This window comes from Aegilops tauschii, chromosome 7, assembly GCF_002575655.3.
Source record: "Aegilops tauschii subsp. strangulata cultivar AL8/78 chromosome 7, Aet v6.0, whole genome shotgun sequence".
Lineage (NCBI taxonomy): Eukaryota > Viridiplantae > Streptophyta > Magnoliopsida > Poales > Poaceae > Aegilops > Aegilops tauschii.
This window is the reverse complement of record NC_053041.3, coordinates 487,010,634-487,037,606: the sequence shown is the minus strand read 5'-3', so window position 1 is coordinate 487,037,606 and position 26,973 is coordinate 487,010,634.

Here is a 26,973-nt window from a genome sequence, read left to right as displayed (position 1 = left end):
AAATACCCTAAGATATCAACAGCAAGGTACGAGAGTGGTCACACGTCTGTTAACTAAAGACTAAATTGGGGTCACACGATTTTATTTTATTTTGGTAATGTCCGATCTACGCCGGATGGCTTGATGGCCGTCTTGTGCCTCCCGGCTGACACTGTTCGGAATCTTCCCCGAAGAGCTAGCGACCACCGGCAGAGCAGCCTGCCTTCGCCATTCGTGGCCCCGACCAAAACCCCGCTCCCCACCCCACCGCACTGCCATGGTTGCGCTGCCCCTGGGCCAATCCACAAAGACTCGCCGTCATCCAGATCTGGCGGCAGCAGTACCTTCAACCCACGCAACTCTAAGGTAGCCATCTAAGCGCTGCTTGCGCGGTGAACTTGCGCCCCCGCACCCTTACATTAGACACCAGCCAACCGGTAGCCTAGGAGCTCCGCCGGCTCGAGGGGTGCTGCTTCCCATTGGGAATCGATTGGCCCAGAATAGAAAATCAGACAACTGATGCCTAAATAAAGTGATTTGACATGATGGTGCGACCTATCTGGCGGCCCGGTGAAGTAGGCAGCTCCAGCTGCTAAGTCGGTGAGGCCGGCGCGGTTGCGGTGGGTACCGACAGCAGGGAAGCAGAGATGTCGCGATGGTCGACGGCTACAGGGAAGCGCTGGGGCTCTGGACGGATCCAAAGTTGGAGCCTCTCCGGCGCCGTGAACGACGGCAGGAGTGAATCGGCTCCGGTACGGTTCACGCGGCCGTCGTCGAGGCAGCTTCGGCAGCACGGAGTAAGAGGCACACGGCCCAGTGCACGACGGCAAATGGACAACGTCTCCGGGATTATAGAGGAGGGCAGCTGTGAATTTGGTGCGGTGGGGGTGCCATGGAGGAGGGGCTGAGTTTTGCGGCTCGGGAGAAGGTGATTTGGCGCCCACGAGGTATGAATGGGGAATTGGGAGGGGGAACCATGTCTTACGGACGCATTTGTCTGAAATGTGGGGGGGAGTTACAGTTCTACCCCTACCTTTAGGCTTCTCGGCTTGGGTCTTTGTACTGAGGGTCGGGGATAGTAGAGTAACTTTTCTTGTCCCAAATAGTGGGCGCGAGCGATTTCGGGCGAGGAGGGCGTGTTTTGAAATATAGTGGGCGCGAGCGATTTCGGGCGAGGAGAGCGTGTTTTGAAATAGTGGGCGCGAGCTATTTCAGGCGAGGATAGGGTGTTTTTCCGACCATGGTTTATGAATTATTCGGCACATGTCATTTCGGCCAAGGAGAAGGCGCGCTTGGATGAAGTTACGAACCTACCCTCGATGTACAACGGGCCAATTGATGCGTGTCCCACATAGGCCGGTAATTTCATGTCTCCCATTTATTTGCTCGGGCGAATTCCACCGAGCAGAGGGTGTTTAACGGTTCGTTCAAATTTTCGGAGAACGAGCATCCACGTCTACCTTACCAAGTCGATTCGAATCAAATTTTGAAATACAGTATTAGCTTGCCACTTCTTTTTTAGATGGAGAAATGATGCTCGGGAGTAATGTGTTTTTACATGCTAGTTGCTAACGATTTACTATATGACAAATAGTTGACCCACTCAAAAACGGGAATCAAACCCAAAATGAAATATCTCGATCAATGAAATAGCTCGTTCACCAGGTCAAAATAGTGAACTAAATCCAAAATTGAACACCTCAATCGAGTAGCATGTTGTACAGTATTATAGTACTCCATGAACATGTTGAAAGTCAAATTAATGAACTTGTTTGATATACGCATATCTCCGTTCATGTGTGGATTGGAGACAACATGTTCTCCAATTTAAATATTTGAATGCAAGTTTATATCAAAATATGGTTTGTATCAGTCTTTGATGCATAAAAGTGACCTCCCCCTCTCCCGGACTCCTGCTCTCTCTCTCTCTCTCTCTCTCTCTCTCTCTCTCTCTCTCTCTCTCGCCGACAATCTTCAATTCTGTCGCACGCATCCAACACACAAACCTTGTTGATCCCTCTCCCTCTCTCTCCATCTCCCTCTCTCTCTCTCTCTCTATTTGTGTGTGTGTAGGGGGTCTTTCTTGTTCGCCTACATATATACTCCATCTATAGGTCTCTCTCGCACACTATGTATGATTCTCTAGTACAAGCTAAATATCTTGGGTGCACTCATCGTACGCACACAAATTCCTTGAATCGTTGCCCGTAACTCTCTCACGCACCACTCTGTCGTCTTGGAGCTCTTCCCTCTCTCTCTCTCTCTCAAACTCTCCATCTCCCCGGGTCACACATACACATGCATATCTCACTCGCACTCGACATACCCATCTAAAACTCTATCTCTCTCCCTCGTTCTCTCTCCATCTCACACGCGCACGCACACAATCTCATGCCTAACCAAGTATGATGGTCTCTCACTCAATTGTAGGCACACGCAGTCCCCCCTATATGTACAAGACTAGCTAATCTTAGTCTTCATCACAAACATGTGAATGGTATATCTCGATTTCTCTCGGGGCATCTTTCTATCGTGCACGCACCTCCCTCGATCTCCCACCCATATAGTCCCCTCACGATCTCGAGGGGATCTCTCTATCACAAACACACCCTGTCTCCCTCCCCATGCGTCCATGTTCTCCATGCGTCCCTCTCGACCTTTGTTCCTTGTTGGCCAGACCTCTATTGGACATGTGCTATAGGGGTGTCTCTCTCCGTTGCAAACAATCACGAACTAGCTATCTTCGTGTATCTCCTCACCTCGCTTTTCTATCTCGGAGATGCATGCGTGATATGTTTGCATAAGAAACAAAAACACACACTCTCTCTCTAATTTATCGTTTGTTGTCCCTTTCTCTTTCACACATATACTCTTTTTGCACACTCACTCAGTCTTGTCCACACGCACTTGATCTTTCTCGACCTAGGCACTCTCTTCGGTCCATATCATATAGATTTATTGAAAAGTCAAACATCACAAAGTTTGACCATGTACGTGGAGGATAAAATTTACATCTAGAATGGCGAACATATACCATTAGATTCATCATGAGATGTAGTTTCATATGATGTATCTTTGGTATTGCAGATATCAATAACATTTGCGTAAACCTGGTCAAAGTTTCCATAGTTTGACTTCTAAAAAATTTACATGCACTGCATTATCGAGCGGATGGAATATCTCTTTCCCCCTCTCAGCTATCTGACGCACCACTCAGCCGTATCGGGGCTCCTCTATATCTCTCAAACTTTATATCTCCCTAGTTCACACATACACATGTCTCGCTCGCGCTACATAGACCCATCTACACTCTTCGCCCTTGTTCTCTCTCTATGTGACACGCACCCCCCTAAGTACCATAATCCCTCACTCCATCATAGGCGCACCCCCCCTTCGTATGATTATCTCTCACTAGCCATCAGGAGCACACGTATTGTCTCCTTCAATCCATATGTCTATCTCGATATCTCTCGGGGTATCTTCTACCGCGCACACACCTTGTCACTCGATCTCCCACCCATGTAGTCCCATCACGATCTCCAGGGGATCTCTCTATGACAAACATACACTCTCTCCTCCCCATGTCTGCATTTTCTCTGTACATCTCTCTCAACCTCTCTCCCTTGTTTGTCAGACCCCTCTTGGCCACGTGCTAGGGGTCTTTCTCTCTCAGTTGAAAACAACCACACACTATCTCCTCACCTTGCTTCCGCCGTCGAAGATGCATGTGCGATATGTTTGTATAAGACGCACACGCTTTTTCTCTACTTTTATCGTGTGTTATCCATGTCTCTTTCACACACGCACACACACTTTTTTCAGTCACTCTTTCTATTTCACACACTCTCTCTCTAGTTAGGTACTCTCTCACGTCCATAAGCATATGGATGTTTTGAAAAGTCAAACCTCAGAAAAGTTTGACTAGGTATATGTGGAGAAAAACATTTACATCTGGAACGATCATTAGATTCATCACAACATGTACTTACTTCATACTACCATTTATCTTTGGTATTGTAGATATAAGTAATTTCTTTATAAACTTGGTCAAAGTTTCAAAAGTTTGAATTTAAAAAAATGTTGGCACTACATTATCAAACAGAGGGAGTAGCTCTTTTTCTCTTTCTGCTATCTCTCACGGGCCTCCCCTCTCACTCGAACTCTCTATACCGACGGATTATATGCTCACTGTGTCAACGTATAGCTCCGTATATTGTTTAGTTGACCGGTCAACCAGTCCACATCACTGGTGCGCGTCAGTCCTAAACAAACGGTTTTTAACCCCTTTCAGCGACGGCATTTGGAACCGTCGCCAAGTGAGTGTGTGCGACAGGGTGTCCTTCCCACACGACCCAGAAATCATCGAGGGTAGGCCCTCCTGGGACCCAAGCTGGGGCCGTGTGCGATCGGGCGAGGCATCGAAACCCAATCATTTCCGTATTTATGTACATCCCACACGGTAATCCGAGAAAATCATTTCCGTAGGTATGTACATCCCACACGGTAATCCAAGAAAATCATTTCCGTAGGTATGTACATCCCACACAGTAATCCGAGAAAATCATTTCCGTAGGTATGTACATCCCACACGGTGAATCCCAGAAAAACATTTTCGTTCGTATGTATATCACACACAGTCAATCCAAGGAATACGTTTCCGTTCTTATGTACATCCCACACAGTCAATCCAGGGAAAACATTTTCGTTCGAACGTAAATCCCACACAGTTATATGTGTAGGCTCGTGTGTGAAAGGTGTAACTATCACACACGGTCTTCCTTGGTTAACTATTTGCTTTTATCAACTATATCACACACGATTTGATGAAGAAAACTGTGTGGCATTGGGCTATCCATCGCAAGCGCTTTTACTGCTAGAACTGTTTGCAAAGGTCCATGACACATTTAGCAGGTTTATTAGTTTACAATTAATAATTGCAGTATTACGCAAATTCACATTTCATATCGAATAGCCGTTTGCCAATTTCATATTAGGCACATAAATATATTATAACATCACAGTACGGTAGCTACATGAAAACAACACAATACAACATATAGCTAGTTCAAATTCATAAGAACAATATATTCATTTCCCTAATCGAGATCATCCAGGCTCGTCTTATCCACCTCTGCTTTCAGTTCATTAAGAACCTGTTTTGAACGGGCCAACTAGGAAAGTGCCTCCTCCTTTGCCAACAACATCTTAGCAAAGTCTGAATTAAAAAGTCTGAGCTCATTCTCCACCTTCAACTTTTTATCCCGCATCTTGAAATATGCTTCAGCGTTGACAAGACTTTCTCTAAGCCTACGTGTGTTCACTTCCTCACACATGCTCCAGAGCTTCGTTAGACACATCTTCAAAGACCGTGGCCACTCTTGATCAACCCACTCCAAGTAAGAACACTTCCGTTCATCCTATAATATTTAAAACTAGATCAGTAACAATTGTAGGTGCAATGGGTTTATAGCAACATAGAAAATCACCAATGCTTATTTTGAAAAACTGAAGAAACATGTTAATTATGACATATCTTCTCAAAAAGATCAATGTGCAAATGAAATAATTGGTACTGAGACAACAACCAAATTCTGGAATATCATAAGCTATAATTAACTACAATGACGCTACAAGTTCTTACTCATGTACAATAAATAACAAATTGAACATTTTATGAGGAAGGTAAATATAACTGCAACAGCATAGCGACAGTCTTTGGATGACAGCAAATTGATACTAACAGGTGTGTACATGCACAAATTTAGTAACATAGAACTAATAGCACTATGGCCGTCCCCTATGTATGCCAAAACTGGTGTAAAGACAACTGTTGCTACATCTCGCACCGGTGCCCTGAACTGGCGAGCCGATGCAGCAGAAAAAAATCAGGGACCCGGACTCCGGAGCACGCAGTTGCTCTGATGCCCAGTTCCTTCGTGCCATAAGGATTTAGTATTTTACTGCTTGGCTGCTCGGATGTGTGGACCAAAGTTGGCTGCGCAAACTGCTAAAGTGGTGCCAAATAATTTTCTAATGGCACCGCTGATGAGATGGCAACAATTTAAGATACTAGGTACAAACTGTGACACTGTCTTAGGATGCGTTTGGTTGAAGGTGTGTTATGAATGGGTTGGGACCGTGACAGTGTCTGAATCACATCTAACAAATGATTTGTAACAACGGAATAGGGTCTAACCTTCTCTACACATGCCATAAACTTCATCCCAGTGTCCACAGAATCAAACGCAAGTAGCTTCATGCATGGAGCTTGATGGTGACAACGAGCAGATAGATCTTCAGCCACCCCGCTCCATTCATTGCCGCTGATGGTCTTAGGGAGCTACAAGAGGAAGAAACGACTCAAAACGACCTCCGGGTAAAAATCCTTCATTCCAAGTCATAGCCCGAGAGAGAGAAGAGAGGCATACCCGGGTGGTGAAGGAGTAGTCGCCGGAGGAGGAACCGCTGGAGATGTCTTTGAAGAAGACCATGGCGACCCCGGTGGTAGGATGCGAGACGGCGAGAGCGAGGAAGCGGCTATAGCTTAGCAAGGAAGGAAGAAAGGAGGAAACAGGGGAAATGTGACTTGTGGTCGGGGAGAAAAGGGGGTGGGGAAGGGGGGCGGGGGTAGATATTTTGGTGGTAGGCCAAAATTTTGGAAATATGGAGGGAAACTTTGCGCGCGGTGCCACCGGACCATTCACTTTGAACGATTGTGTGCATCGGAAATGATTCTTCTGCTTTACGCGCATGGGATGAGTTTGATAATTCAAATTTTGGTCTCAAGGCATGGGCACATTCACTGAACGCACGCGGTGCCGCCATACCATTCACTTTGAACGATTGTGTGCATCGCAAATGATTCTTCTGCTTTACGCGCATGGGATGAGTTTGATAATTCAAATTTTGGCGGAAATTTCCCCAGGTACGTCATTGCATAATTTAACATCGCTTGCTAATTTGGGCACACAAAAGAGCGTACAGCAGATAGACCACACTTACTGAATCGAGCAATTTTAGTAATTACACAGAGCCAGTTGACCTAAACATTGCTCTAACAAAAGACCAGCATTAAAAACAAAGCCTAAGTACGCATAATTAAAAATCCGCCGCCGCGCCGGCCTATGCATCGCCGGTGTGAGATAAGACGTCGATGACTTGTCCTGGCGACATGCCACCGTTGGTGGACTCCGCGTCCCCCCTGCTGAAGTTGACCGTGTCCACGTCCTCGTCCTCGGCGCCACCCTCAAGGTTGTAGTACTCGTAGTAGTGGCTGCGCCAGAGCTCGCGTTGGTACTCCACCGCCGATTCCTCGACGGACAGACTCTTCTCTACCTCGACCTCGGCCACGCACAACTTCTCCTCCTGGCGCTCCTTGATCTCCGCCGCCTCCTGCATCTCCAGCTCCCGCTTGACGACCTCATGAGGAAGCAGGTGCTCCATGGCCACCGCCGCCTTTTCAGACGTGGGTTGCATGCTGGAGTCCGAGGTGGCCTGGAATATCTTGGCGTGTGCATCCTCGATCTTGGCGTGGATGGCCTCGACCCGGGCCAGGGCGACATCAGCGACACGGACAGCAGCTTGAGTGCTCTCGGCGTTTGCAGCCACCATCGCAGCAGTAGCTGCAGCTGTCTCGGCTGCCACAGACGCCCTCTCGGCAAAAGCGGCAGCGCTCAATGCGGATGCGGCGGCACTCTCGGCGTAGGCGGCCGCGCTCTCGGCGCAGGCGGCGGCGCTCGAGGGGACGCGACCATCGTACGGGCCTTCACAAAGCGTTTCCACGACATCATCTTTGCAAGAAGGGGGTGCAGGAATGGGGATCAGGATTCGTGGATTTGGGGGTTGCCGGCACTAGAGCAGACGAGCCGGCGAAGCTTAAGGAGGGAGACTTAAATAGACCCAGATATTTTCATCGCAAACGGTTCCTAGAAAACAACTGTGTGTGATGTTGTAGATATTTTTTATTAGCTGCGAAAGAAGAATTTGGAATAAAGTGCAACGGATGGTGTTTTAAATGAACGAGAAATTTTGTAGTACTAATACAACTGTCATGTTAAATTTTGGAAAATTTCAGGGGTCATTTGACCTTCTAAGACATTTAAGTGATTTTCTAGCCATTTAATGACCGTAATTGAAATTTGAACTACATGTACATGCAATAGCTAACCATAACGGTGTGAAAACTCATATTTCGTGTACTTGTGTGCGATTTAATTCCATGTGCAGTAAATTGGAAGGAATTTTCAAACATATTGGTCTAACGGCTATGACACAATTAAGCATGGAGTGACATGGCATTTTAATTCCAAAAAATTAAAAAAAATCAGAAACACATGAAACCTTGGTTGATGTAATGTCATGCCACCAAGATGATGTGGTAAAAAAATTGGCATGTTTGACCAAAGTTTGGACACACACCCCTCACAAACCGGAGCAACTCACTAGAAGGCTCGTGGTTCCGAGAGGGAATAATGCATGTTTGATGACGAACGGGAGATAGCTTCCTCTTACGGCCTTCAATTTTTTTTCTACGTCTAACATGCACTACTACAATTGTAATATGAAATTTTGAAAATTCTAGGGGTCATTTGACCTTTTAAAGACATTTAAGTGATTTCCTAGCCATTTAATGACTGTATTTCAAATTTGAACTACATCTACATGCAACGCGTAACCAAAATGGTTTGAAAAATCATATTTGTGTACTTGTGTGCGAGTTAATTCCATGTGCAGTAAACTAGAAGGAAATTTCAAACATATTTGTATCACGACATGGACACATATGCATGAATACGTATGCATGGAGTGGCATGGCATTTTAATTCCAAAAAAATCATAAACACATGAAACCTTGGTTGATGTAATGTCATGCCACCAAGATGATGTGGTATGGAAATTGGCATGTTTGACGAAAGTTTGGACACACACCCCTCACGAACCGGAGCAACTCGCTAGAAGGTTCGTGGTTCCGAGAGGGAACAATGCATGTTTGATGACGAACGGGAGATAGCTTCCTCTTACGGCCTTCAAATTTTTTCTACGTCTAACGTGCACTACTACAACTGTAATGTGAAATTTTGGAAAATTCTAGGGGTCATTTGACCTTTTAAAGACATTTAAGTGATTTTCTAACCATTTAAAGACCGTAATTCAAATTTGAACTACATCTACATGCAATGCCTAACCAAGAAAAGTCATATCTGTGTACTAGTGTGCGAGTTAATTCCATGTGCAGTAAATTAGAAGGAATTTTCAAACATATTGGTCTCACGACATGGACACATGCATACGTATGCATGGAGTGACATGGCATTTTAATCCCAAAAATAGAAAAATGATCAGAAAGACATGAAACCTTGGTTGATGTAATGTCATGCCACCAAGATGATGTGGTAAAGAAATTGGCATGTTTGACGAACGTTTGGACACGCACCCCTCACAAACCGGAGCAACTTGGTAGAAGGTTCGTGGTTCCGAGAGGGAACAATGCATGTTTGATGACGAACGGGAGATAGCTTCCTCTTACGGCCTTCAAATTTTTTCCTACGTTTAACGTGCACTAATACAATTGTCATGTGAAAATTTGGTAAATTCCAGGGGTCATTTGACCTTTTCAAGACATTTGACTGATTTTCTAACCATTTAATGACCGTAATTAAAATTTGAATTACATCTACATGCAACACCTAACCATAACGGTTTGAAAAATAATATTTTTGTGTACTTGTGTGCGAGTTAATTCCATGTGCAGTAAATTACGAGGAATTTTCAAACATATTGGTGTCAAGGCATGGGCACATGCATGGAGTGAATGCCATGGCATTTTAATACCAAAAAAGTAAAAAATGATCAAAAAAACATGAAACCTTGCTTGATTTAATGTCATGCCACCAAGATGATGTGGTAAAGAAATTGGCATGTTTGAAGAAAGTTTGGACACACACCCCTCACAAACCGGAGCATCTCGCTAGAAGGTTCATGGTTCCGAGAGGGAACAATGCATGTTTGATGACGAACGCGAGATAGCTTCCTCTTACGGCCTTGAAATGTTTTCTACGTCTAACGTACACTACTACAACTGTAATGTGAAATTTTGGAAAATTCTAGGGGTCATTTGACCTTTCAAAGACATTTAAGTGATTTTCTAACCATTTCATGACCGTAATTCAAATTAGAACTACATCTACATGCAACGCCTAACCTAAACGGTTTGAAAAATCATATCTGTGTAATTGTGTGCGAGTTAATTCCATGTGCAGTGAATTAGAAGGAATTTTCAAACATATTGGTCTTACGACATGGACACATGCATACGTATGCATGGAGTGACATGGCATTTTAATTCAAAAAAAATAGAAAAATTATCAGAAACACATGAAACTGTGGTTGATGTAATGTCATGCCACCAAGATGATGTGGTGAAGAAATTAGCATGTTTGACGAACGTTTGGACACACGCCCCTCACAAACCGGAGCAACTCGCTAGAAGGTTCGTGGTTCCGAGAGGGAACAATGCATGTTTGATGATGAACGGGAGATAGCTTCCTCTTACGGCCTTGAAATTTTTTCCTACGTTTAACGTGCAACTGTCATGTGAAAATTTGGTAAATTTCAGGGATCATTTGACCTTCTAAAGACATTTAAGTGATTTTCTAACCATTTAATGACCGTAATTCAAATTTGAACTACATCTACATGCAACGCCTAACCAAAACGGTTTGAAAAATCATATTTTTGTGTACTTGTGTGCGAGGTAATTCCATGTGCAGCAAATTCGAAGGAATTTCAAACATATTGGTGTCAAGGCATGGGCACATGCATGGAGTGCATGCCATGGCATTTTAATTCCAAAAAATAAAAAATGATCAGAAACACATGAAACCTTGCTTGATTTAATGTCATCCACCAAGATGATGTGGTAAAAAATTTGGCCTGTTTGACGAAAGTTTGGACACACACCCCTCACAAACCGGAGCAACTCACTAGAAGGTTCATGGTTCTGAGAGGGAACAATGCATGTTTGCTGACGGACGGGAGATAGCTTCCTCTTACGGCCTTCAAATTTTTTCCTACGTTTAACATGCACTAATACAACTGTCATGTGAAAATTTGAAAATTTTCAGGGGTCATTTGACCTTTTAAAGTCATTTAAGTGATTTTCTAACCATTTAATGACCGTAATTCAAATTTGAACTACATCTACATGGAATGCCTAACCAAAACGTTTTGAAAAATCATATTTTTGTGTACTTGTGTGCGAGTTAAAAAATCATCAGACGATGTAAATATCTGGTGTTCAAAAAAGAAAATGTAAAGATCTGGCAAGACAACGGGCCCCCACACGACTGGCACTCTATCTCGCGGCTCGAGGTTTGGTAGGTGATTGGCGGGGATCATTAATCAGACACGGTTCTGTACTGGAAACCGTCAGCGATTATGTTCACACACGGATTTGCTGCAGGAATTGTGTGTAATTCAAACTACATTACTCGTAAATTCTGGCGACCGGCGTGTGTACTGTCCCCGTCGATCTAGATTCTGGCCGCCAATAAATACTACCTTGCTCATGTCGTCCCGCCTACATTCTCATCTACATCCTCCCCTCGCTCGCCCTCTCTCTCTCTCTCTCAAATCTCTGCCATGGCGCCGCTGGTCTGCCCACACGCAGACGAGGAGTCGCCGCCCCCCGAGGACGCTCACTCGAGTAGCAGCGACGAGGACCCCTACGCGCCGCCTGACGAGGTTGCGCCGGACCCCCCAACTTTTGATTGGTTTTGGGGCCGGTACAATCTTTGTCTGTGGAAGTTGCTGCCGCCGGCTGAGAAAGCCAGGCAAGTGGTGTTCAAGAAGGAGATGGCGGAGGAGGAAGCCAGGTACTAGGCGGCCTGTGAAGCCCGTGATGCCGCCTAGAAAAAGGAGGCGGAGGAGCTTTGGGGGTGGGCGCGTCGTCGTGCCAAGGAGGTGTACGAAGATGGGTACTTCACGAGGAAGGTCATAGGCGCTGGGTGCCTCGTCGTTGCGTGGAGGTGGGCCGATAAGCTCCAGCGTGCCACCGACGAGGAGCTCCGGTGGGCGCCCAACAAAATGGCAAGATCGGCCGCGAGCTTCTGTGATGATCTAATGAACAATTAATATATATATATATATATATATTATGAATTCCATTTTCTATCTATTTTTGTATACTAATTTGAATCTAGCTGTTATCATCCACATATGCAGAATGGAAAGCGTATGTACACACATTGAAACAGAACATATAAGAATGGAAAATAGAGTACACACATTGAAACAGAGCAATAAACAGAGCAATACTATGATTGCTGTGAATACATAGCTATCCATGTCGAAACGACTTTCCAAAATAAAAAGCGTCCATGAGACCATGACCAGCAGCCCTTGCCTAGGGTAGCTCTTGGCTGTGCCTGAACTCGTGCAGGCGTTTGTCCAAGCGGGCGACACGCTCGCGGTACATCTGGAGCGCGATCTCGAGATCCAAGTTGGCTATTTCATCGGAGATCACCAGCTCGAGGATGTGACGGCCATGTTCCTCTACCACGCCCAGGTGGACACCTGGGCCAAGGAGGCGGTCGAGCCTACGGACCAGCGCGTTGGCATCCAGCGGGCCGCGGACAAGGCGAACGGAGGCACCCACACGAACGGCGCGGTGGGCGTCCGGTGCAAGTATGGCGCGGCCGGCCTTTGGTGCAAGTACGGCGTTGAGGGCTTCTGCCCACTCCTGGCAAGGAATGGGGGTACTGACGGGATGTGTACCCAGCTGCGACGCCATGTCGATAGCAGGCAAGCGCCGATGGATCCGCTGTTGTTGTGCGGTGCACAGCGCCTCTCGCTCTGCGGCGCTCCAACGGTCTCGCCGTGCGGCGAGCCGCAGCCTATCGGCACGGACGCGCCTAGCATGCTCTGCGGCGCGCCATTGATCATGTTGTGCGGCGAGCTGCAGCCTGTCGGTGCTGACATGCCTATCTTGATCTGCGGCGCTCAAGCGCCACGCGCTAAAGGTTTGCTCAACCCTGGCGATGACGCACATCACGGCATCGTCCATCGCGTTGCTAGGGAGCGCCTCGGCCTCGACGGACCGTGGCGCCTGCTCGTTTTCCTCGTCGACGAGGTTGATGGCAGAGGCGGCGCTTTGGTGGGTTGGCATGCTTGGAAAAGGTGGATGTGCTACAGGCTGCGCTTGTCGCCTCCGTGCGTCGCGCGGCCCCTATGCGCAATATAGTAGGGTGGCGGGAAACAGGTGAGGAAATGGCGGCAAACGGTGGCGTGTTCATAAAATGCCATCAATTAATGGAAACTTAGCATCGAGCTAGCACAAGTCATAGATGATGATCAGATGAACACGGACCACACTAGGGAACCCGTCGGTGATGAATTCATCAATCCCAAATGGTTGAATACTATCAAGCATTTGCCCACAACACACACGGCCTATTCCATCACAAATATGTCGGATGGATCTACTGTATGCCACGTATCGCACATTGTCAAAAAGTAATGCGGTAGACCTTCTTTAATTAACATGTGTTAAAAAATAAAAACAAGGACCTCGAGGTTAAATTAGCTGAGGGAATGGGGCATTTCGGTCATTTGGTCGAAATGACCCATCCCATCAGCTAATTTAACATCGACACAACTCCCCATCCAGTCACCCATCCGATGGCTGCTCCAGCCTGAGCACACTTAACTTGATAGTTTTCTTACATGAGCTACTGGTGGAACAGCTAGTCCTTGCTGATAGGAATGCCTCTTCACATCCTTATGGCGTATCCGGAGGACTGCCTGTCCCACAATGGCCAATAGATGTTGTTTAGATAGAGCATATCACATACATCTTATTAGAAGCAATCTTCTGCGTTATTATCGGTCTTCGCACACATTTCTGATTACAGACCTGTTTATCGCGTATCACACACATCTTGTTATATTGAACCGTTTCTGTTCTCTTGCCTAATCACAAACAGTTCATCCGAGTGAACCGTATGCTGTATATCACACGCACCTTCATCTGGCTGCCTGTTTCTTTTGTGTTGCCTAATCACAAACAGTTCATCCGAGTGAACCGTATGCTGTATATCACACACGCCTTCATCTGGCTTCCCGTTTCGTTTGTTCCTCCTCATCGCAAACAGTTAATGGAACTTAACCGTATGCCCTTCATCGCACACGCAACTAAAACATGAACCGTGTTTGATGCATCCGTCATCGCAAACGTTTTATACATTTCTGACGGTTTTCAGGCACCACTGTTTGCGATTATGGCACCGCACACAGTTTCTTGAAGGGTCTCTAATTGTAGTGTCGCTTTAGCAGCATCCTGCAGTAGTGCATGCTACCTTGTCAGCTCGTGTTCTCTATCTTCGTGTGCTGGCCCATGTGGCAGTGGGTGAAAATAAGTAAACTAGAGGCCCATCTGACACGCGGTGAAGTAAACAAAGTTGAAACCACTCGGGGTAGCACCCCGCACGCTAGTAAATTGAGGGCACACTTCTTCCGCGTGAAGGACGCACTCGCGCACAATTCACCACTGCGCAGCGGCATGCACAGAAGGACGCACTCGCGCACACCCAGCAGGCTAGCACACAACACACACCAGCACACGTGTACACCGGCGTCGCCGCCGGTTGAGATGGACGGCGAGGCAGCCAACAAGCGGAGGCGGGTCGAACCAAAACCGCATTCGGCGAGCCTGGACTTCATCAGCAGCCCCCCCCGACGACATGCTTCTCGTCATCATCGGCCTCCTCCCCACCAAATCTGCCGTGCGGACCGCCCTGCTCTCCCGGCGTTGGCGCCCCCTCTGGCGCCGCGTCCCCCTCAATCTCACCGTCGACGGCTGCCTCTACGACGGGGATTGCAAACGCATGGCCGCAGTCTCCAAGATCCTTTCATCGCACCCTGGGCCAGCCAGACGCCTTGACATCTGCATGTTTAGTACCAACTACAAGTTCCAAGCCAAGTTCGACGAGTGGTTCTTATCCCCCGCCCTAGATCAGCTCAAGGAGCTCAACTTTGAAGCTGGACGATGTCGCTATCTGCCGCCGTCCGCGCTCCGCCTCACGCCAACGCTGCGCCACGCCAGCTTCAGCTCTTGCTATCTTCCCCAGATTAATGCCGTGCCCGCCCTTCTTCTCCCTACACTCAAGAAGCTCAACCTCTTCGACGTTGTCATCTCAAAGAAGGTTATGGAGTACCTGCTCTGCAGCAGTGCTGCGCTCGAGTACGTTTGTCTTGAGCACATCCACGGGTTCATTAGCCTCCACATCGCCTCGACGAATCTCCGATGGATTTATGTGTCTTGCTGGCCCCGCAACAAGACATAAATTGGGAAGATATCACTCCAGCCGCTCCACGTTATGGTCATTGAGAATGCGCCTTTCCTTGAGAGATTGCTTGTATCTGATCTAGAAGGTCCAACAAAAATCATAAAGCCCCGCCAAGGGTTGCTCTGGTTGTCTTGTGGTCTTGCTTCCTCTGCCCCGCCAAGGGTGGCCAGGGGCGAGGAATCCCTTTTACTACGGTTGGCGGGCGCGGGGCTGTGGAAAGAGCGGGATTGAGAGATCAACGCGGGGGGATTATCCAGGTTCGGGCCGCAAGTGATGTGTAATACCCTACTCCTGCTAGTTTCTGTTTATCTGGTGTTCTTGGACTATCTACAAGGCGTGCAGGGTCCAAAAAGTCCAAATCCTCTCCCAGTATGCCGCGGGCCTCCTTTTATAGACAAAGGGGCTGCCATAGTCGCACACAGGAGGTGGAAAGCTATACAGTGGTCGAGTCTATCCTCTGGCACCACAGGACAAACACATTTAATGCGCTGCCGACATGCCCCTCTTGCTTTATCGGGGACGGGAACGAAGCTCGTCCCAGCTGTCGCCACCTCGCCTGGCTTCGACGCACGTCCGAACTGACGAGGCGTGTAGTGCCACGCCGGCTGGCTGGCTACTGACTTGGTGCGGTGGCAGAGTCTTCACGAAGATCTACATGCCACCACACAGGTGCTTGCTGAGTTGGCCTAGAGGCCGCACGTCGCCACGCAGTAGCTCGCCTAGTTGGTGGGCTGGCAGCTGTATGGGAACGGCGGTGGAATCTTGGCAGACGTGGGCCTGGTCGCAGCCCCACGGATGTCTTTGGCAAGGGTCTTGCCGGGGCCCCGGCAAGGGTCTTGCCGGGGCACCGCGGTCATCCCCGGCAAGGATCTTGCCGGGGGTCTCGTGGGTTTCCTTGGCAAGGATCTTGCCAAGGATCATCATCTTCTGGTTCTCATCTGATCTTGTGTGCTTCTGATCTTCACAAAGATCTGCATGCCACCATGGTGGTGCCTCCCGAGCCTTGGTTCCAATTTGGTTGATGGTGTTGGAACTCTTGGGCTCAAGGGTGGCAGCTCTGCTGGCGTCAGGCAAGTTGCCCCGGCAAGGCTCTTGCCGGGGCTGTGGAGGTCGCCCCGGCAAGGATCTTGCTGGGTGAGTCCACCTCGCCCCTCTGCTCTTTGCGTTCCTGTCTTGGCGTTGCTCTGGTTGTCTTGTGGTCTTGCTTCCTCTGCCCCGCCAAGGGTGGCCAGGGGCGTGGGGCTGCGACTACCTCCGCACAAGTAAAGGGGTGCAAAAAGGGACCCCTACTTTTGTACACCGACAGGAGCCCCCGGGCCTGGGCCACATATAAGCGCGGGGCGTTTATTGGGCCAGGCCCAGTAGATGCGCGGGTAGCGCGTGCGGCGGAGTTTTTACCGCAGTAACTCCCTCGCTCGTTGCGCTTCCCACATGGCGCCATGGCAACACCCCTTCATGTGAAGCCTCAACCTCGGCGGCTGGTCGACCTCCAGCACCCTCGCAAATGCTTCAAGAAGACAGAGACGGCTGCGCGGCGGCTCGCGTAGCTGCAGAATGCTCTCCGTCAAGGTCATTGGGGACTTGGGAACTCGCCTAAAGTGTTGCGTGGTGAGTTCCTCCGATGATGGAGACTTCTCCTCAAGCGGGAGTGACGAGGAGGACAGCGACAGCGACGACTAGGGCGTCAAGCGGGAGGACGCCGACTCCGACTCTGACTGATCGTGTCGCCCTCCTCCCTATTGGCCACGCGACCTGCCGAGGGCCCTCCTCGTCAAGATCTCCATCGGCGCGTTCCCCGTTGCCTCCTTTTTGCCTTCACCTGCCGCACCTGGGAGGAAAGGGGCACGAACGGGGATTACGGGCACCTTGTCTCTTTTCAGTTTTTAAGCCTATGGGCCTTAGTAAGATTTAAACCTTATAACCCCCCTGCTCATGTATGCATTCCGTATGAACTGTGCCTTTTTGGAACGTATTAATGAAAAAGGGGGCTTGCCGGGTTCTTTGTACGTGAGCGAGGCCCATGCCAAGGAATGAATCCTTGTTATTTTTAAGATAAACATTGTCGCCTGGCAATAGCCCTTGCTGCCCCCTCACTTCATTCACGACCAGACTCACGCTCTCGGGGGAGGCAGGGGCGAAGCCGGGTTAGGCCCCTCGTTTGCTTTCTTGTCACCGCGGCTACAACCAAGTTCCGGCCCAGGGAATAGTTCTTGGGCACGGGAAAGGGGGAGCACGGTGACCCAGGAATAAACGAGGCTTCATACGCCCCAATTCCATACGGAAATGCATAACAGGGGATAAAGGACTTATCTGGATCTGCAGCTCCCGGCAACCTTGGCTTGCCGTGGTCGGGTGCTTGAATCTGCAGCCCCCGGCAATGGCTTGCCGGGGTCGGGGATGTCGATCCATCACCCAGCGCGAGCCCGCGAGCATCCACGACATTCTGGCGATCGGAGCCAGGCGAGCGACATCGTCCGAATCCGAGACGACGAGCCATGCGTCGCTGGGTCCGGTGGCGGGGCCGTGCTACCCACGGGCGGCGCAGCAGCCTCTACGGCACCCCAGCTGGCGCCCGCGCCGCGCCCTTCCTAGGCCGCGCGCGATGAGCAACACCGCGATGCCGGAGCCCCCGGGCACCGCCGCGGAAAAGAGCCCTATGCGCCACTCACAGGACGAACCAGGCCGGCGTGCGCGCTCAGACGCCGGCGTGGGCGTGGGCGGCGTGCGACCGCGAGACCCCGACAGATTCCCTTCTAACCCGGTTAGAAGCCGGAGCGCGTCGCGGTCTACGCAGATCTCGCCGCCGCCTACACCAGCAGAAGCGCTGGCGCGCGTGCAGCTGCTCCTCGACTCCCCCCGCTGCGGAGAAGCTCGATGAGTGGAGAGCCACCATCTGAAGCCTTGTCAACTTCGCCAACAAAGATGAGCCGCTCCCGATGGGACCCTCGCACCGGCGTCCTGACGAGCCAGCGCATGCCAGCGGCGGGGAGACCAGAGACGCTGTGACCACGGTGCACCCCCCCTCCCCGCGGCCACGACAACAGCCGCCGGCCCGTCGACCCGACGTCGGTGACAACGTTTCCACAGCTTCGTCCGACCTGCGAACCTGCCGCGACCAACGTCAAGTCCTTCGGGAACGGGCCTAGGAAGACGCGTGAACTACCATTGAACGACGACGGGATACGCGCCATCAGTCAGATCGGCGTGCTGGGCCTACTATGGACCACCCGGCACAGGGGGGGCCGGCGACCTGCCTTACGAGGTTGGTTGTCCAGCCTTTACGGCAGTTCCAGTGGCCCTCCCACCGTACGTTCAAGCCCGATGTTGGCGAGAAGTACAGCGGCAATACCCACCCGTCGGAGTTCCTCAGCATCTACACCATCGCGATGCAAGCTGCTGGAGCTCGCGACGACAAGGTGCTTGCCAATTACTTCCCGCTGGCACTCAAACCCAACGTCACGTCATGGTTGATGCACTTGCCAGTGGATTCCATTTCTTCTTGATTGGATTTGTGTCATGAGTTTTTGGCGCCTTCACTGGAGGCCACCAAGCTCATGGCCAGGCAAGTAATTTGCATATCATCCCCCAGAAAGAAGGTCAAAACCCGCGCAAGTACATACAGAGGTTCAGCCGGGTGCAATACAACATCCCTGATGTTCACCCCGACGGCAACTAACCCCTAGCATAGAGGTCGTGTGTGTGTCTTTCCGTCCTTTCCAGTCTTTTCTTTGGTTCGCAGGCTGCACAGGCGTTTCTGCTAAGCCATTTAAGAGCGGGGAGACGGATCGACATCCCCGACCTCGACAAGCCATTGCCGGGGGGCTGCAGATTCAAGCACCCGACCACGGCAAGCCAAGGTTGCCGGGAGCTGCAGATCCAGATAAGTCCTTTATCCCCTGTTATGCATTTCCGTATGGAATTGGGACGTATGAAGCCTCGTTTATTCCTGGGTCACCGTGCTCCCCCATTCTCGTTCCCAAGAACTATTCCCTGGGCTGGAACTTCGTTGTAGCTGCGGTGACAAGAAAGCAAACGAGGGGCCTAACCCTGCTTCGCCCCTGCCTCCGCCGAGAGCGTGAGCATGGTCGTGAATGAAGTGAGGGGGCGGCAAGGCCTATTGACGGACGACAATGTTTATCTTAAAAATAACAAGGATTCATTCCTTGGCATGGGCCTCGCTCACGCACAAAGAACCCGGCAAGCCCCCTTTTTCATTAATACGTTCCAAATAGGTACAGTTCGTACAAAATGCATACATGAGCAGGGGGGTTACAAGGTTGAAATCTTACTAAGGCCCATAGGCTTAAAAACTGAAAAGACACAAGGTGCCCGTAATCCCCGTTCTTGCCCCTTTCCTCCTAGGTGCGGCAGGTGAAGGCAAAAAGGAGGCAACGGGGAACGCGCCGATGGAGAGCTTGACGAGGAGAGCCCTCGGCAGGGCGCGTGGCCAAGGGGGAGGAAGGCGACACGATCAGTCGGAGTCGGCATCCTCCCGCTTGACGCCCTCGTTGTTGCTGTCGGTGTCCTCCTCGTCACTCCCGCTTCTGCCAATTGCATTTTTATCAGTACCGGTTTCAATGGCCATTAAGCCTGTTGCAATTAATAGTTGTAACCATTTTTAAAGAGTTGTATTTCAATGGCTACAAACTTACAAAACATGAATTAGGATGTTGTTAAGCTTGTTGCTATTAACAGCTGTATCCATTTTTTAATCTGTCCCTTTGCTACCGTGCTACTCTTTTGAAATGAAGATATCACTACAGATGTTGCCGTTTTATTACCATTTGCTATTTTTGGTGGATGTTAACCTTGTCGTAGTTAACATTTGCTTTCCATGTACTTATACAGGGCTACAATGGGCGATGTTGTTGTTTGCCGTCGAGGTTAGCTGCATCCCATGTCTTATACACCATCTATTCCTAAATATAAGTATTTTTAGAGATTCCAATATAGACTACATAAGGAGTAAATGAGTGAATCAAGATTCTAATCTAAACTATATCTATAATTCTATATACATCCGTATGTAGTTCATATTGAAATCTCAAAAAAATACTTGTACTTAGGAACATAGGTAGTTGTATTTTACATCATTTGTACGCAATCTCAGTTTAGCTTCTAACATTTACTGGTTGCTTGTAGGTACATATATGAGCGGTACTGATCCACGCTTCGATCCCTTTTGCGTATGAGGCAATGAGATATTCATGAACAAGCGTCAAGTGAGGAAACTAAGAAAGATTGTTAGGCGAAAGAAATGGGTGATTGCAATTATGCTCTTTATTTACACTTTGTCGAAGACAACATTGAACTTTAGGATGGTAACTAATGTGTTGCCTTTTCCCCTGCCCACAACAAGTTACTCTTTCAGACCTCAATATCTGATATTTTTCTCTTTTCAGTGGTTTCTGAAGCTATTTAATGATGATTACCTTGCAAACTACATGACCGGAGTGGAGGCAACAAAGGTTAAAGTATATAATTCATGCTACCATGATAATGCTCTAGAAGTCTTCCTGAAGGCGGTGAAGGATGGGCGGGCGATCGTCACAAGGGGTTGGACAAAAGTGGTTCGTGCCTATGGCATGCAGGAAGGCACATTATGGGCATTCCGCTTCTTCAACACCGTCGGCAGTCAAAATGATTTACACTTGTCTCTTCACCTTTACCGCCTTTAAATATTGTGGTTCATCATAGTTAATTGCTGCCTAATCCTATAATTACTGAACATATTGTACTGGCAATTTTATTTATGGATTCGTTGTTGAACCATTGTGCTGAGAATTTGAATTGCACGTTTCATATTTCAAAATTTCCAATTAGAATAATAAATTATAGGCAAAAATAAAAAGAGAACAGACGGTCATGGAAATTTAAAAACGGTTCTGGCAGTAAAAGCGCTTGTGATGGATAGCCCAATGCCACATAGTTTTCTACATCAAATCGTGTGTGATGTAGTTAATGAAAGCAAACAGTTAACCAAGGCAGAGCGTGTGTGATAGTTACACTACAAAAAAATACACTTCCGTGATGATACATGTTTGTCACAGTAGGTCACGTTTTCTGTCATGCATGTACATCCATGACAAATTTATGACAGAATCAAGATAGTCATACCTGTGGTGTCGTAGAACTGTTCCATGAAATTACCAAAATTATCATCATGGAGGTGTCCACTTCCATGACGATAAATCGCGCGTCACAGAAGTGCTTTCGTCAAGGGTGACCGACACGTGGCATCCACCGTAACGGAACGTTGTTATGCTATCGGGTCTGGTTTTGGATCCGATAACCCGTTAACAGCCGGGACCAATGGGAAATTTCCACGTGTAAAATTCTGATTGGCCGGAGGGAACACCTGTCAGCTCATCAGTGGGCCAGATGTTGCCCGTCCATTGGAGGAGACATGCCTACGATACGTCGACACGTGCCTGGGCCCAACAGAGGCCCATATAGGTTAAAAAGGCCGGCCCAGTCAAAGGCCCGTAGTACTTACTCAGGTACTTGTGGGCCAGCCAAATAACGGCCTGCTTAATAAAGGCCCATTGACGGCCCGAAGCCAGATCTGGCCCGTTAATTGTTTACCGAATATTTGGGCCCATTTACGGCCCGAAGCCAGATCTGGCCCGTTAATTGTTTGCCGAATATTTGGGCCCAGTTATAGCCCAGTGACTTTTGGCTTGTTAGAGGCCCGATGTAGACATGGGCCCATTTCAGTCTGGTGTGACTTTCGGCCTGGGAATGGCCTGTGATGCCCATGGGCCATATATGGTCCGACGGGACATCGGGCCCACTAACGGCCCGTGATAAAGGTGGCAACAGTTAAGCCCAACATGACTTTGGGCCTGTTAAAGGCCTGTCGCATAATTCGGCCCGTTGATGTCTATACTAAGCTTTCAGCCTCTTAAAGGCCCATGATATCAGTGGGCCAACTAAGGCCCGAGATATGTTTTGGCCTGGTAACTTCCCGTGATATAACTAGGCCCAAAAAGGCCTGGTCTACATTTTAGCCTGCTGATGGCGCGTCGACGACTAGTGAAAATTGAGGCCCAACATGCATTTCGGCCTGCTAAAGGTCCATGGTTTCATCTGGGCCGTAACAGGCCAGTACAATATTCAGCCTGTTAATGGCCCAACGCTACCTGGGCCAAACTAATGTGCATGGTATGAATAAGGAATTTGGTTTTACAAGTAAAACTTAGAACTTACGGTTCTTGCGAACACGCATTTTGGTAGAAACAGCAAACTAAACAACAGTAAACGATAGGGAGTATGAGCAAATTAAACAGCAGTTGAGGATAAAGGCTTTAGAAGGACTGACTTACATTAACAGTTAACACTGGCTTTATAATGCCCTTCTCCATGTCAAGGGAAGGATAACTCAAGACTTTCAGCACAGAATCTTCTCATAAGCATTGCATGTACTCTACATTTTGTAGAGAGTAATTATAGATATGATAATATTGGAAGGGATAGAGGATAATGAAGATAAGATGCAGATTGATGCTACATAATCAACTACCAATCCCTGGAAGTACAAGCGTTACAAGACAAAATGTACTGACAAGAGCAATGGGCTACACTTCTGCACTGGCATTGTCTGTGTATTCTACTTTTTGGTAAGATTAAATATAGATCTGATCTTTTTTAGTAAATGGTGGGCGAGGGAGATAAGATGCAGAATGCTACACAATGAACCAATCCCTCTTCCCATAATACAAGAGTGTTTTGAACACTTGTTCTTATATTATGGGACGGAGGGAGTAGCTGTTAATGTAAGTACAGTGATAGACGACGTTCAGTCCTTACAAGAGGACTGCAGAGCTAAACCTCTTCAAAAGCATTGGGTTGATTCTAAATTTATGTAAGAGTCCATAGGGATCTTATAATGTCCACCAAATGGACGATAACGAGGCTAACATGTGCAGTGATGCTACATAATCAAACAGATATGAAAGTAAGTATGGTCATACAGGGCAAGAGGTAATCACAAGAGCAATGCAGTGTGCCGTATAGTTGCGAGATTCTGTAGTCCCTTGAGAACGAATGTTCTTCTGCTAACAGTTTTCGTACAAGTGAGACGTTAAGGCAAATGCAGAAATGTAGTTCAAATTGTGATGTGATATCATAGACAGTACCTTACGCTGCAGCCGAGACCAATGTGTAACAAGATTATTCCCGTCACCGTCGGATAAATGTAGCACCGGAGACTTTACAAAAATTTCGTTTAGAGGCTTGCCATCGAAGTGCGCTTGCCTCAGGTAGGAACGATACTTCATCAACGATTGCTTTAAAAGCGCAACCAACCCTTGCTCGTCTTCACAATCCAGTTTGGTCCTCGCCTATTTAAAAGGATGAAATCTTGTGTCTTCTGTCAGTAGAAACATATGCAGTAATGACCATGAATAACATTAGTACATTACTTATGCGTAAGTTGCGGAGGAAGACTGGAAATTGTTCTGTGTCTGCGGTATAATCTTTCCATGAAGGAAAGATGCGCACAAAGTTCCTGACAACAATATAAGCTTCGTCTTCTAAACTGGGAAGAAATGGAACAGGGGTCCTATTTGCTGAAATTGGGGCTCTCTCTAGTTCGAAAAGGGATTTGGTACCTGGATTTGGTGTACTCTTTGCTGGAATGGGGGTTTTGCGTCGTAGAGCTGGTGCTATGTCAACTGGTGTTGAGGATATAACCATTAAAGTCACCCGCCCAGGAGGGGCCGGGTTACGTCATAATGATCGTCACGTGAAGCCCAGTATCAAGCTTGAGGATGGCGGATCAATAATGGGCTTAAGACCCGGAGGCGGCTTAAGGCCCGTAGTGATAAACCGCCGTTATGGCAAGACTTGTAATGTAAGGCAAGAGTAGTTAAGAGTCCGGGCCGGATACTGTTATAAGCGGCCGGAACTCTGAGAGCCGCTGGGCGTCAACCTCTCTATATAAAGGGGTGACCCGGCGGTGGTTCAGGACGAAGACAACAGATCGAGAGCCAGGCATAGCGATTAGCTCCCTGGTCATCGAAACCCTAAGTAATACCACCTCAACTGGACGTAGGCTTTTACCTTCACCGTAAGGGGCCGAACCAGTATAATCCTCGTGTTCCTTGTCCCGCTTAACCCCTTTAAGCTTCCTAGCTGCGATGGCTCCACGACTAAGTCCTTGCACGAGGACATCTGCCGTGATAATTCCACGACAGAGCACGACAAGAGGCGGAGCAGGCGGCTCAGTTGACGACTTACCAGCCACTCCCGGCTTATCCGACAGCTTCCATCGACGCGGGTATACCTACGAGGACTGGAGGTGTTCCTTGTCTGGTGCCGGCTCTCCGTAATGAACGTCTGCCCAAGGATTTCAAAGGGCCGAGGAAGGTACCTAATTACACGGCTGATTAACAACCCGGAGCATGGATCGAGAGTTACAAGATGGCTATGGAGTTGCTGGAGGTCAGTGAAGCGGTAATGGCCAAGTACTTCACCATGATGTTAGATGGGACTACCCGCACTTGGTTGAAAGGGCTGCCACCGAACTCTATTGGGTCTTGGGCTGAGCTAAAAGCCCGGTTTATCCAAAACTTCAAAGATACATGTAGGCAATCTATGTCAATTGTGGATCTGACTAACTGCAAACAGCAGGAGGGTGAGTCTACAACCCATTGGGTTCGCCGGGTCAAAGAGATAATACATTCATCTGATAAGATGGATGCCGGCTCTGCAGTCTTAATGTTAGAGCAGAATTGTCGTTTTGCGCCCTGAAGATGAAGCTCGGGCGGCTCAAGCGCGATTGCAATGATATGGGTACGCTGATGGCGGCTCTGGTCAAGTACGCCAACTCTGATAGTACCAAGGATCCCGCGTCGGATGATGAAAGGACAGGGAAGGGAAAATGGAATGGCAATGGCAAGGGTCCCCAGCATAACCCGGCGAACCAAGGAGGTAACAAGCGTAAGGCTGATGGCAGTATGGAATTTGTGGCCAACGCCAATTCACAGGGTAACAACCACTGGCGCAAGGGGAGACCACCTCCCCGAGCCGGCGGGTCAGGCCCGACGCTTGAACAATTGTTAAATGAGCCTTGCCCAAGGCATGGCTCTAGGGAAAAGCCGGCCACTCATCTATGGAAGGACTGCGCAATCATGAAGGCCTTTAAGAATTCCAATGCTTTCAATGGCAACAATGGCCCGGGCGGCGGCTCAGGCGCCGGCGGCTTTCATGGCCCGGGTGGCGGCTCAAATTCCAGTTCTCAGAATGTTCAAGGGGGCTTTAATCAGCAGCCCGCCCAGGGTCATCAGCAGCAGCAGCAAGGGGGATACCAGACCAATCCAAAGCAGCTCAATGGCGGGAAGTATCATGTGTTTACTACCAGTCTGTGCAAGCGAGACCAGAAGCTCCATAAAAGGGCTGTGAATGCTGTTGAGCCAGCGGTTCCACGCTATTTAAGATGGTCTTAGCAGCCTATTGTGTGGAGTAGGGAAGATCATCCTCCCCGGGTTGATAATCCGGGTCATCTGGCCTTGGTGGTGGCTACTCAGGTTGGGGGATATAAATTCACTAAAGTGCTCATGGACGGAGGCAGCAGCATCAACATCCTCTATTATGAGACCTCCCGTCGTATGGGTTTAACTGATAAAAACCTCAGCCAGTCCAATACTGTTTTCCATGGCGTAGTGCCCGGCAAGTCGGCATATCCAATCGGTAAGATCGAACTGGAAGTGGCCTTTGGAGATGAGTACAACTACAGGGCGGAAAAACTGACCTTTGAGGTGGTTAAGATAAGAAGTCCGTATCACGCTTTATTTGGGTGGCCGGCTTACGCCAAGTTCATGGCACGGCCGTGTTACATGTATTTGCAGCTCAAGATGCCGGGTCACAATGGGACCATTACGGTTCATGGCAGCCGAAGGATAGCCTTGGAGTGTGAGGAAGGTGACGCGGCTTACGGTGAAGCTGTTTGTGCAACAGAGGAGTTGAAGTTTTACAAGGACAATGTTGACCCGACAGATATGACGTCTTTGAAAAAGCCAACCACGGAGCATGAGCCGGTAATGAAATTTAAGTCAGCTGATGAGACTAAACTTGTTGACTTTGTTCCAGGTGATTCATCTCAGCAGTTCAGTATCAGTGCCAATCTGGATCCGAAATAGGAAGGCGCGCTCAACGAGTTCATCCGTGAGAACAGGGACATTTTTGCATGGAAACCTTCTGACATGCCGGGTGTACCTAGAGAACTCGCTGAGCACACTCTCAATATTGATCCGAAATTTAAGCCGGTTAGGAAATTCCTCCGACGGTTTAATGAGGAGAGGCGGAAAGCCATTGGTGAGGAGGTAGCCCGGCTCTTGGCGGCCGGGTTTATTGTTGAAGTTTTTCATCCAGAATGGTTAGCTAACCCGGTGCTCGTGCTCAAGAAGAACGGCACCTGGCGGATGTGTGTGGACTACACAAACTTAAACAAGGCTTGTCCGGCTGATCCTTTTGCTCTCCCCCGTATTGATCAAATTATTGATGCTACGGCGGGTTGTGAGCGCTTAAGTTTTTTGGATGCTTATTCTGGATACCATCAGATTAAAATGGCAGTTAAGGACCAGGAGAAGACGGTGTTCATCACTCCCTTTGGAGCCTTCTGTTATGTGTCTATGCCTTTTGGACTCAA